At 43.7% G+C, this 14,201-nt stretch overlaps 1 pseudogene; it reads right to left on the reverse strand.

Moving 5' to 3' along the window:
- Positions 1-607: 607 nt before the first annotated feature.
- Positions 608-6,226, reverse strand: LOC139158194 (vomeronasal type-2 receptor 26-like; annotated as a pseudogene).
- Positions 6,227-14,201: the final 7,975 nt, after the last annotated feature.

A 14,201-nucleotide genomic window follows, 5' to 3' on the forward strand; every position in this document is an offset into this window, starting at 1 on the left:
GTCCAGTACAGAAGTTGTGGGAGGGATGCTCCCAGGACTGTTTTTCTCTATAACAGATTAAGAGAGTTTGAAGAGACCTTATATCTCTCCTAGTCTGACCCCCCACTCAAGCAGGAGACTTTGCACCATTTCTAATAAATGGCAGTCCAATCTCTTCTTGAAAGTCTCAAATGATGAAGCTCCCAAAACTGCTTGTTATACTTCTAGCTATGCAGCGAAGCATTCTACTTGCTTTCCCTACCGCCTGACTGCACTGTTCACCCATTTTGAGAAATCACTACCCCTAAATCCTTCTCTTCTGAAGTTTTTGCTAACACAGAACTGCCAATACAATACTCAGATTGAGGATTCCTTTTCCCCAAGTGCATTATTTTACTTTGGGAAACATTAAAAACCACATCTTTCATATTAATGTTTATTTTTAAGGTCAATAGAGCCTTATTGGGGACAACTTGAGTAAAGGAAAAATAAAAAAATATTGATGATAAACTTGTATGCTGCTAAGAGCTACATAATTTTATTACCAATAATTTAATATTCATAATTTTTAAGAAGTCAGATTAAATACAAAAAATGCCTCAAAATCAAAGTTTCCAATCCCTGCTTATCAGAGATTCTTATGCCTCATTATGTTTTCCCTACAATTCAAATTGGGCCTAAATAGTATAATGAAGCATTTGGGGGAAAAGATGCAAACCAAGAGACCAGCCCCAGAGGCCAAGATGGAGAAGATCTCCACAGCCACCATGGATTTCCCCTTGGTGCTCAGGTAGGTGGGGAGGAAGGTGATCCAAACACTGCAAAAGATAAGCATGCTAAAAGTAATGAACTTGGCTTCATTGAAGCTGTCAGGCAATTTCCTAGCCAAAAAGGCCACTGTGAAACTGACCAGAGCCAAAAAACCCAGGTAGGCAAGGACTGCATAAAACATTAAAGCAGAGCCTTCATTACATTCCAAGATGGCCTCTCCTATTAAGGAGTAGAAATCAAAGGTGGGAAATGGTGGAGAGGTTGCCAGCCAGGTTGCACAAAGAACTGCTTGCGTAAAGGGACAGGTTAAGACAATGGAGTTGGTCAGTTGTTTTCTTAAGAGTTTCCTTGCCCTGTTCCCTGGTTTGGTAGCCATGAAGGCCAGAACCACCATGACCGTTTTTGCTAACACAGAGGAAATTGCAAGGGAAAAGAGGATGGCAAAGGCAGTTTGTCTGAAGAGACAGATATGGGTCCCAGGTTGACCAATGAAAAGGAAGGAGCAGAGGAAGCAGAGTAGGAGGGACAACAGCAGGATGTAGGTGAGATCACGATTGTTGGCCTTGACAATCGGTGTGTCACGATGTTTAAGGAAAATCACCAGGATTGCAGATGTGATAACAGAGAGAGAAAGTATGAGAGAAACTAAAGTGTATCCAAGGATTTCTTGATAGGCAAGGAAGTGTATCTTCTTGGCAATGCAATGGTCCTTGTCCATGTTGGAATATTGGTCTTCTGGGCAGGGATCACAGGAAGCTGTATCTGAAATTAAGAATCATTTTGTATTTGATGGTCTCTCAAAAAGGACAAATCATCCTTCAATATTGATTATCCTGCAGATATGAGGGTAGGAGGTTTTCGCCTTTGGGGATCAAGCTGTCTGCTTTGTATTTTGCCTTAAGTCATTCAGACAATATTTTTACAGGGAAGGTTACGCAGACATAGTTAGATGGATCTTCCTCTTCCCCAACAGGTCTGTCTATCTGCTAGGAAACTGATGACGATAATAATAATAATAATAATAATAATAATAATAATAATAATAATAACAACAACAATAACAATAACAATAATGATGATGATGATGATGTGCCGGAACTACCATTTACCAGTGGCAAAGAACTGGTGGGATCATAACCCAGAAAAAGTGGTCAAAAATGAGCAAGCGGGTTTTCACCTTTGGGGATCAAGTTGCTTTGTATTTTGCCTTAACTCATTCAGACAATAACTTTGCAGAGAAGGGTAGGCAGAGACAGTTAGATGGATCTTCCTCTTCCCCAACGGGTGCTAGAAAACTTTAAATGCTGATGGAATATACCTACCCTATATCATTGATGGCAAACCTATGGCATGGGTGCCACACATGGCACATAGAGCCATATCTTCTGGCATGTGATTCGTTGCCCTAGCTCAACTCCACCATGCATTGGCTCACACAAGGCTCTGAGAGTATGTTTTTGTCTTCCAGAGAGCTCCGGGGGGATGGAGGAGGGCGTTTTTACCTTCCTTTGGCTCTGCGGAAGCCTTTGGGGCTTGGTGAGGACAAAACACGAGCCTACTGGGCCCACCAGAATTTGGGAAATGGACTGTTCCTGGCATCCAAAGGGCCTCTGGGGGGATGAAGGAAGCTGCTTTTGCCCTCCCCAGGCATTGAATTATGGGTGTGGGCACATGTGCATGCATGATAGAAACATAGAAGATTGATGGCAGAAAAAGACCTCATGGTCCATCTAGTCTGCCCTTATACAACACATGCTCTTTTGGCACCTGAGGAAAAAAAGTTTCACCATCACTGCCCTATATAATGAAATCTGACACCCCTCTACTTCATGAAAAATTTGGCAGCTGATTTTCCTGATGGGATGCAAGATAAGTGACTGTGAAAGGGATCTCGGAGTCTTGGTGGATAATCAACTAAATATCAGCCACCAATGTGCAGCAGCGGCTAAAAAGGCCAACACAATCCTAAACTGTATCAACAGGGGGATAAACTCCAAGACCAGAGAGGTATTAATACCACTCTATAACGCCCTGGTCAGACCACATCTGGAGTACTGCATTCAGTTCTGGTCACCACCTTTTTAAAAGAGACATAAAAACTCTGGAGAAGGTGCAGAAAAGAGCGACTAAAATGATTAGAGGACTAGAAACCAAGACTTATGAAGAGAGAGTCCTGGAACTGGGCATGGATAGCCTAGAGAAAAGAAGCACCAGGGGGAACATGATAGCAGTCTAGAGGTGAAAGTGTGATCTACCTGTCTGATTAGAAATGGTCCCTTATGGACAAAGGTCACATTGGTAGCAGCAAACTTGCTCACCCACAGGAATTCTTCTCCTCTCTCCTGCCTGGCACCTCTTTATGCCACACCTGCCAAAGGGCACCTTCTAAAAGACAAAAGAAAAATGCTTAAAAAACCACCTAGCAATTAATATGCTTCATTTATTCATTTGTATATTTCTGTTTCTAATATCAGAATGTCTTCAAAAGCAATGGTTAGCACAAATAAGGAAATGCTCTGGGGTATTGAGTGCCACTCTAAATCACCAGTGGATGCCGGAGAATGGAACTGGTATGCAAATGAATCGAGCTATAGCTTTTCTGAAGCAAACAGTGATGGAAATCCAACTGAATGGGAATGGTCCATGGAATCTATTGTGGTTGGCTCTGGGCCAGCTCCTACTCCGAGTACTGGGAGAATCCTCACATTATCAAAGACCGGTTTTACTGCCAACAGCTTCAGACAGTGAAGATTCTGTGTCAAAGGCAGACTCTGGGAGTGAAGCAGAACCGGATGATGAGGTTGATATAGGCATCCCATTAGTTAATGACCCCATTAGTGGGTCATCATTAGACTCAGAGGAAGAGGGATTAATAGATGCTCGCATGCGCAGGTTTATGACGGGAAGGGAACAACTGCGCAAATATTATAGAAGATAAGGGAGAACACCTGTGGCTGGGGCAATTATGCTAATGGGGTTGCTGATAAATTGCCAGCATTGCTGAAAGCATGCATGGGAGATTATCTATTTGGAGAAGAACCAGTGTTGTTTGTTTTGGACTGTACCAGGATTTGCAAAGACCTTTTGAATATTTCACAGTTAAGTACAGTTTGTGGACTCTTGAAGGGGGGTGGTTGTGACATGTTCACAGCTGCCTTTATCTGCTCTGTTTTTGTTTTTTGCTTTTCACAGCATTCCAGGCTTATGGTTTGTGGGAGAGCACTTTGGCTGTTTAATGTGTGTGTGTACAATACTTTTGTTTTGATAAACCAACTCTCTGTTTACTTTACAACAGCGTATGAATTTACACTTCTGACTTAATTAGGGCTCGTAACATAAAGCCCGGCATAACAGAATCCAAACTCCATCCTGGGTTTCATCCAGACTTTCTTCCTGATCTCCACCTTTTTGATCTGTCACAAATCAAACCTCAAATATGTTACATGCAATAAATTCTTCATCAAATGGTTGCTAAAGTTTTGACACAGGAATCTATTTTCCAGTAAGGAGAATATCTTGAATCCCTAGAAGAGAACAAGTCTTTTGCTTGATTTATTTAATCTCCCTGGTCACCTTTCTTGCCCAGACAATTGAATCAAAATTGATGGAGAAATTTTGGCCTTTGGGAGCCCCTGGATATATCTGTCCAACCTTTACAAGGACAAACGATAAATTGGGGAACAAAACCTAGTTGAGAAGATCATAACGTGCAGATCCTAGTCCATTTCCCGAGAAAGAGATTTCATCTCCAGCATTGTTGTTGAACTGGACATTCCTCAAATAGGGAAGAAGCTGAAAGAAAAAAGACTGTCAGGCTTCCAAGTAACAGACCCAACAAAATCAAAAGTGGGGTAACACCTGGGTTCCTTGATGTAACTGAGGTATGCTGATTAGTTAATGGTTGTAGATAAGGGATATCACTAATCACGCCTAATCTACAACCATTAACTAATCAGCATACCTCAGCTACATCAACGACCCCAGGTGTTACCCCACTGACTCACCAGGAAGTTTCTACACAGCAGGCAATTGCTGAGCCATCAAACCATACCCAGCCACCAGTATTTATAGAAGGAAGGCAGCTCAGGTCTCACTGTGTTCGCCCTAGAACAAGGACAGAAACACCAGCCTGAACATGATTAGTGGGACCTCATTGAAACGTCGCCAGAAATTTCCAAATCCTACATGTGAAGAAACCCGAATATACCAAGTATATATATACACTTCTATGCCGCCCAGTCCCAAAGGGACTGCCGCTCAGACACTATACCTTTCTGCCCACACCGAAAAAAAATTAGAGGGAACATTGGTGGGGAGACTCGCCCCATAGAATCAGCAAGAGTTGGACATGACTGAATGGATTACATCATCAGTATCATCACCACCACCACCACCACCGAGGCTACATCCAGAAGGAAACTGAGATGGTTCTGCAAATATGCCCACTAGGACAGTTGAAACATTGGGCAAAATTGTAATCTTGTTTTATGTTCTTTGTTGCTCTGGAACTATACTACCTCCCCATAATGAAAGTTTTATGAAACATAAACAACATTTGAAGACTTTTGAAGAACATCTAGGAAACTCCTTCATACATGAAACTTATGGACAATTGGTTTGCTTTTTTTCCTGCCCCCCACCACCATATCCTTTCAACAAAACATTGTACTTAATAAGTTTGATTTTAAAAAATAATCATAATTACAGTTTTAATCTGGTTTGATGCAGATTTCATACAGCGATATGATGTCACGTAGAAATTGGGAGCTTCCTCTCTAATGATCTGTGGAATTGATTTTTTTTAAAAAAAATCAGAGATTACCTGCCACGACTGGACATTTGATATTTTCTTTCCAAATCTTATTGTTGCTGGTCACCCTCTGGATCCATATCTTGCATGCAATGCATGTGCCACAGCATAAATGGCATTGTAGATATTGTAACTTTCACCTGTCATGCTTGTTTCAAACACATAGGATGGCAGATTCTGTAAATCCTCCTTTCCTGTACATGGTTTTCTCCCCTTTGGAGGCATATTGCCTGGCTTGTTGATTTCACAGCCAAAGACCTTTTCCCACCACAGCGGGAGAAAAAAATCCCCTCGTGGGTTCAAAGGGTCTAAACACATGAGAAAATAACTGAATTCTGCGACTTGACTGGAGTGGTCTCTAAACTGCAAAGCCCCGTGGAAGGTCTTTATACCTTGCAATAGATATTGAGGTTTCAGCACATTCAGTTTCCAACTGGATGTAAAGATCCAAACTTTCAGAAATGATGCATTGATACATGTTTCATAAATAAACACAGCCATTTGTACATTGGCGACAGCATTTGAGTCTCCAAACAGAATAATCACTTCACCTGTAGACCAAGTTTTAAAAATATGAAGAAATTTTGACCCTGTAATACCAGAAAAATTGTATTTCCTTGTTTCGATGAAGGCCAGACAGATCTCTTTCTCCTTGAACACTGACATCAGAGCTGAGATGAAATGTTCTCCACTGTCACTTTCAGGGGCAAAAAGCCCAACCCAGTTCCACTGGAAGTACAGGAGCAGCTTGACTAAACCCACATACTGAGGAGATTCCGTGGGGTTAATCCGGAAGAAGGAAGAATGAACTCTTCTGTCTCCCTGTGTGAACTCAAAGCCAACACCAAGCTGAAGAAAACGAGAATCCTCTTTAAAGCACAAATTACAGTTTAATGCTGACTTTAAGTATCCTCATTGAGTAGTTGATTGCCCTATCTGTCAGATTTACTCATTGTGAGTGGCAAGCTTCATATTTCTCACTGCTTAGGAAGAGCCACCAGTTACCTATTTTGTCCGGTTGTGATAGATCAAGGTTGTGCCGTGGATATTGCCTACCTGGACTTCAGCAAAGCCTTTGATACAGTTCCACATAAAGAGCTGATAGATAAATTAGTGAAGATTGGACTTAATCCCTGGATAGTTCAATGGATTTGCAGCTAGCTGAAGCGTAGACATCAGAGAGTTATTGTTAATGGCGAGTATTCTGAGCAGGGACAGGTTACAAGCGGTGTGCCACAAGGGTCTGTTCTGGGTCCTATTCTTTTTAATATGTTTGTGAGTGACGTAGGAGAAGGTTCGGTAGGCAAGGTTTGCCAATTTGCCGATGACTTTAAAGTGTGCAATAGGGTTGATGTTCCTGGAGGCGTCTGTAATATGGTAAATGATTTAGCTTTACTACATAAATGGTCAAAGCAATGGAAACTGCAGTTTGATATTTTCAAATGTAAAATAATGCACTTGGGGAAAAGGAATCCTCAATCTGAGTATTGTATTGGCAGTTCTGTGTTAGCAAAAACTTCAGAAGAGAAGGATTTAGGGATAGTGACTTCTGACAGTCTCAAAATGGGTGAACAGTGCAGTCAGGTGGTAGGGAAAGCAAGTAGGATGCTTGGCTGCATAGCTAGAGGTATAACAAGCAGGAAGAGGGAGATTATGATCCCGCTATATAGAGTGCTGGTGAGACCACATTTGGAATACTGTGTTCAGTTCTGGAGACCTCACCTACAAAAAGATATTGACAAAATTGAACGGGTCCAAAGATGGGCTACAAGAATGGTGGAAGGTCTTAAGCAAAAAACGTATCAGGAAAGACTTAATGAACTCAATCTGTAAAGTCTGGAGAAAAGAAGGAAAGGGGGGACATGATTGAAACATTTAAATATGTTAAAGGGTTAAATAAGGTCCAGGAGGGAAATGTTTTTAATAGGAAAGTGAACACAAGAACAAGGGGACACAATCTGAAGTTAGTTGGGGGAAAGATCAAAAGCAACATGAGAAAATATTATTTTACTGAAAGAGTAGTAGATCCTTGGAACAAACTTCCAGCAGACGTGGTAGATGAATCCACAGTAACTGAATTTAAACATGCCTGGGATAAACTTATATCCATCCAAGATAAAATACAGAAAATAGTATAAGGGCAGACTAGATGGACCATGAGATCTTTTTCTGCCGTCAAACTTCTATGTTTCTATAGATCAGAACTCAAACTATTAACCTAATACAGGGAATATACTGCATTGAAAGCTGCAGGAATATGATAATTTTTTATGGAAGTCAGGAATTGATTTCTCTCAAGGTATTGCAGGGCCGCTGCCCAGATAAAGTCAGAGAACCTGACACAAATTTGTAATATTTTGTATGAATATATTTCACATTGAAATTTACAGCACTTTGTCATCATCCAGAAAAAAAAAAACATAAGATAGTCAGGAACAGGGGAGGATCATGAGGTAAATCTAAATAATATACAGAACACAGAAGAAAAAGGAGGGGGGAAGGGAAATGCCACCTTTATAGCAACCAATCATAATGCAGATTACCTCATGAATGAGCCAGCACTAAGTAATCAACCTATTCACCTATTGTAGGCTACTAAATTCAGTATGCTAACAATTTCTCAATGAAGTATATCGATATTTACTTCTGGTTATATAAAATGTATCTTGATATGTAAAATATAACAATAAATTGAACTTCAGGAAAGATTAGCTAAGTCTTATTGTCAGAACTTTGTGTCCAACCTTGGCTTCTGTGTGTCTTTCTTTTTTAAAAAATAATATTTATTAATGCTTTTTTATTTTTTGATACAACGTATATGCATATTTACAGGTGAATCTACATCATGTATATACATTCTTATCAAATATATCTATATCTATCTATCTATATATATCTATATATAGGTTCAAGTCCCAGTGGGTATGGCTAGCTGATGAGGCCAAAATAAGGCCGAAATAGATCTATCCTAGTCTCCCTTAATTTTCAAAAAAATTCAGCTTAAACATGTGACACATACAGATAGAATTGTCGGCTATCAATAAAATTAACTGCCTTGGAAATGGCCCTGGGTTGGGCCGAGAGGCAAAAAAGGAGCTGTGATGTTCCTTCAATATACCAGGGTGATTCGACACAAAATGTAACCCTTCCCTGGTACAGAGCTGAAGGGATTGGATATTGTAGCCTAGAGGATAATTCTCTGCCTTACAAGGCAAAGGTTGCAGGTTCAAGTCCCAGTGGGTATGGCTAGCTGATGAGGCCAAAATAAGGCCAAAATAGATCTATCCTAGTCTCCCTTAATTTTCAAAAAAATTCAGCTTAAACATGTGACACATACAGATAGAATTGTCGGCTATCAATAAAATTAACTGCCTTGGAAATGGCCCTGGGTTGGGCCGAGAGGCAAAAAAGGAGCTGTGATGTTCCTTCAATATACCAGGGTGATTCGACACAAAATGTAACCCTTCCCTGGTACAGAGCTGAAGGGATTGGATACTGTAGCCTAGAGCAGCGTTTCCCAACTGGTGTGCCGCGGCACACTGGTGTGCCGCGAGACACCGTTAGGTGTGCTGCGGCGAGAGGCGGTGGAGGAGAGTGGGTGGATCGGGCGGGCAATGGGGCAGGACGGAGAAGCCAGGGGCGCGTTTGGCCGGAGGCACCGTGGGGAGGCAGGGGCAGCCGCGGCTCCCTTTACTCCTACTGCCGCACCTCCCTGCCCCTGCCTCCCCACGGTGCCTCCGGCCAAACGCGCCCCTGGCTTCTCCGTCCTGCCCCATTGCCTGCCCGATCCACCCACTCTTCTCCGCCACTGCCTCCTGCCTTGGGGCAAGGAATCCGGGAGTCCGGGACTGTGTGGCTTTGCGCCATGAAGAGAAAACGGCCGACTTTTCCCTGCTGCCGTTTTCTCTTCATGGCGCAAAGCCACACAGTCCCGGACTCCCGGATCGCTCGTTTCTCCGGTCAGCAAAGCCATCTGCCCAGGAAAGCGCCGCGCTGGCTGGAGAAGCGAGCAATCCGGGAGTCCGGGACTGTGTGGCTTTCGGCCGGGCTAACGGGAGGCGGCACGAGGCCGGGTGCTGGGGACGTCTGGGAGGGCAAGGAGGCTGATGGCTGCTGCGCACTCCACTCTCTCTCCGGCTCTCTCTCACTCTTTCTTTTTCTCTCTGTTGCTGGCGTGGTGAATGAGAGAGAAAGAGAGAGAGAGAAAAAGGAGGGGAGAGAGAATGAGAGAAAGAAAGCAAGAGAAAGAGAGGGAAAGAAAGCAAGAGAGAGAGAGAAAGGGGGGAAGGAGGGAGAGGGAAAGACATAGAAGGAGGGAAGGAGGGAGAGAGAAAGAGAGCAAAAAAGAGAGGAAGAAAGAAAGAAAGAGGGATGGAGAGAAAGAAGGGAAGGAAGGAAGAGAGAGAAAGAGGGAGGGAGAAATAGAGTGAAATGGAGGAAGAGATATTTTTTGTCCAAACTTTTCTTTAGCCCCCCCCCGCCCCCCCTTCAGTGTTCCCCAGAATTTTGAAAACATGAATAATGTGCCGCGGCTCAAAAAAGGTTGGGAAACACTGGCCTAGAGGATAATTCTCTGCCTTACAAGGCAAAGGTTGCAGGTTCAAGTCCCAGTGGGTATGGCTAGCTGATGAGGCCAAAATAAGGCCGAAATGGATCTATCCTAGTCTCCCTTAATTTTCAAAAAAATTCAGCTTAAACATGTGACATATATATATATACAGGTATGTAGATTGTTCTGAGTTCGGGTTTTGCCCTGTGTAATGTTTTGCATGTCTATGCGACGTTTCGGCGAAATCACATTCACCATCTTCAGGCTGTAGTTCCAATCTTTGTGTTGTTTTAAATGGAATGTTTGCAACTGACATTTCTTCCTAGTATGTAGTGTGGGGGTGGAGATTTGCTTTGAATGTAGCAAATAGATTGGGTGACCATGTTTCAGTGATCTGATTGGTTGGTGTAATCATAGTTATTAGAAGGAATGATATGGAGATTTTTTTGAGGTGTTTTGTTTAAGGCTGATTTCCAAATATAAAATTCTAAAATCATAATTATTAGAAGGATTGACATGCTGATTATTATGAAGTGTTTATTTTGTTTAAGGCTGGTTTCCAAATCTCTGGCAGGCGGGAGGTATCATCTCTTTTATTTAGACAAAGGGGTCTTCTCTCAATTTCGATAGCTTCTAGAGAAATTCTTCTATATAAATTCTCTGTTTTGTGGAGTAATTTAGTTTTTTCAAAGTCAATTTCGTGCCCTGTTTTTTTTAATGTGCTGGACAAGGGAGGAGGTCTTTTCTTGTTTTTTGACTGCATTCACATGTTCTGCTATGCGTTGGCTCACTCTTCGGTTAGTTTGTCCAATGTATGTGGCTGCACATGTTTTGCAAGGGATTTCATAGATTCCTTGGTATTCCAATTGGATTTTATCTTTGGGGCTCCTTAGGATATTAGATATTTTTTGGTTAGTGCAAAATGAGGTTTTGATGTTATGTTTGTGCAGAATTTTACTAATTTTATCCGTGGTGCCTTTGATGTAAGGAAGGATGGTGGTGCCATTGTCCTGTTCTTGATCTTGTTTTTTGGGGGGTGTCTCTTTATTGATTAGGTTTGTTATTGTTTTCTCTTTGAATCCATTAGAAATTAGTACATCTTTGAGTTTGTTCAATTCAGTTTTTAAGTGCTCATGGTCAGCTAAGCGTTTGGTTCTGGTGATGAGAGTTTTGGCCACTGAGGTGATTTGTGCGGGGTGGTGGTGTGAGTGTGCATTTAGATAACGGTTGGTATGGGTTTTCTTTTGGTAGATAGTATGTCCTAGGCTGCCATTGGGTTTTTTATAGACCAGTACATCTAGAAAGGGAAGTTGATCATTGATTTCTGTTTCCATAGTAAACTGTATTTTGGGGTGTAGGCTGTTGAGATGTGTGAGGAAATTGTCTAGTTTTTCTTTACCATGTGGCCAAATTACAAAGGTATCATCAACATATCTCAGCCAAAGTTTGGGTTTGTATTTGGCTTGCTCTAAAGCATTATTTTCGAAATATTCCATATAGAGGTTGGCTATGACAGGTGATAGAGGTGATCCCATGGGGGCTCCCTCTATCTGTTTATATCTTTGTTCAAAACTGGAAATTATTCCATGAACTCTCTTCCCCTCCCCCCTCCCCCCCTTCCCCCCCTCTTAATCCTTAATTTTGTGATCTATGTATACTATTACTAAAAGACTATACCCCTTCCGGACTGTGGATAAATTGAAGAACTTCGCCCCCTTGTGGACTGTTTTAAAAAAGACATCAGGAAGAGAGAAAATTAAGACCAAGACTTTCTTAAATTAGATCAAGACCTAAGACCATTGAAGACCAGAAGACCATCATGCCTGGACTGACTAACTTCTGATGATTGAAGAGTTTTTAAAGATCTGTTTATACCACCATCGATATCAATTTTATACTAATTTATAATTTTAGCGTATATTTTATATATTTATATTTTAATGTTTTTAGTGTTTAAATTGCTGTTAACTGTCTTTTTATATTATTATTAATTTAATTGATTTTTAACGAAATTGGGGCTTTAAGTAATGGATGACTGGGATAAACATACTTGTGGTTACGAATGGAATGACTGGTACGATTGGATGGGCGGGGGCGGGGGGGGTATGGTATGGATGAATGTACCGATAGTAGTGTGAATGATATGTCTGGCCCACCTGACGCCCGGGAGACAGGAGAGGGAGGGGCACCGATCTCTGGGGTGGCAGGGGGTCGGAATATCCCTGTGTTGCTGGGGAGAGGCAGATATGGCGGGGGCCACAGAGTTAGCCGTTCCAGGGGAACGAGGGACCGTTGCTTAATAACGGTCCCCTGTTCTGGCTCTGTGAGCCCAATCTTGGGTACTGGTGATGAGTGTAACTCTGGCCCTGGGCTCAGGTTGCTGCTGTTGAATGCCAGGTCGGTGGTTAATAAAGCTCTCCTCATCCGGGATTTGATCCTGGATGAGGAGGCCGACCTGGCATGTATTACTGAAACCTGGCTGGGCCCGGAGGGAGGTGTTCCTCTCTCTGAAATTTGCCCAGCCGGGTTTCAGATATGGCATCAACCGCGACCCCAGGGGAGGGGGGGAGGAGTGGCTATTGTAGCCAGGGAGAGCCTTTGCCTGCGTAGACTCATTGCTCCGGAAATAGCGGGTTGCGAGTCTCTCTTGATGAAGTTGGACTTAGGAGTTCAGGTGGGCTTATTTCTCACGTACCTGCCTCCCAGCTGCGTGTCAAAAGCCCTGCCTGTGCTACTCGAGGAGGTAGCCGGGTTGGCGGTAGAGTTCCCCAGACTTATTGTCTTGGGGGACTTCAATCTGCCGTCACTCGGCGAAACCTCTGGGTTGGCACAGGAGTTCATGGCCACCATGACAGCCGTGGACCTGACTCAAGTAGTTCAGGGTCCGACTCACGAGGGAGGGCACGCACCTGACATGGTATTCCTTTCTGAGCAATTGAGTAATGGTCTGAGACTAAGGGGCTTAGAAGTGTTGCCTTTGTCATGGTCAGACCATTTTCTACTACGGCTTGACTTCCTGGCTCCAATCCTCCCCCGCAGGGAGGCGGAACGAATGAAGATGTTCCGCCCCAGGCGCCTGATGGACCCAGAGGGCTTTCAGACGGCGCTTGGGGTTATTCCAGAGGCACTCGTCCACAGTTCGGCGGAGTCTCTCGCGGAGGCCTGGAACAGGGCTGCAGCGGGGGCTCTTGACCGGATTGCACCTTTGCGACCTCTCCATGGCGCTAGACCCCGTAGAGCCCCATGGTTCAACGAGGAGCTCCGGGAGTTGAAACGCCAAAAGAGACGTCTAGAGAAGCGATGGAGGAAGAGTAGGTCTGAATCCGATCGAACACTTGTAAGAGCTTTTATTAAGACTTACAAAGTGGCGCTCAAGGCGGCAAGATGCGCGTACCATGCCGCCTTGATTGCATCAGCGGAATCCCGCCCGGCCGCTCTGTTTAGGGTGACCCGCTCCCTTCTTAACCAGGGGGGAGTTGGGGAGCCCTTACAGAGTAGTGCCAAGGATTTTAACACGTTTTTCGCTGATAAAGTCGCTCGGATCCGGGCCGATCTCGACTCCAATTGTGTAACAGAGTCGACTGACAACGAGTCAGTCGAGATGACTGGGGCACGTACTTGTCCACCTGTCTGGGAAGAGTTTGATCTGGTGACACCTGATGAAGTGGACAAGGCCATCGGAGCTGTGAGTTCCGCCACCTGTTTACTGGATCTGTGTCCCTCCTGGTTGGTTTCGGCCAGCAGGGAGGTGACACGGAGCTGGGCCCAGGAGATTACCAACGCTTCCTTGGGGAGGGGAGTTTTTCCATCACTCTATAAAGAAGCGCTTGTGCGCCCCCTCCTCAAGAAGCCCTCTCTGGACCCAGCCGTACTTAACAACTATCGTCCAGTCTCCAACCTTCCCTTTATGGGGAAGGTTGTCGAGAAGGTGGTGGCACTCCAGCTCCAGCGGTCCTTGGAAGAAGCCGATTATCTAGGTCCCCAGCAGTCGGGTTTCAGGGCCGGTTACAGCACGGAAACCGCTTTGGTCGCGTTGATGGATGATCTCTGGCGGGCCCGGGACAGGGGTTTCTCCTCTGTCCTGGTGCTCCT

The sequence above is a fragment of the Erythrolamprus reginae genome, chromosome 1 (assembly GCF_031021105.1).
Source record: "Erythrolamprus reginae isolate rEryReg1 chromosome 1, rEryReg1.hap1, whole genome shotgun sequence".
Taxonomy (NCBI): Eukaryota; Metazoa; Chordata; class Lepidosauria; order Squamata; family Dipsadidae; genus Erythrolamprus; species Erythrolamprus reginae.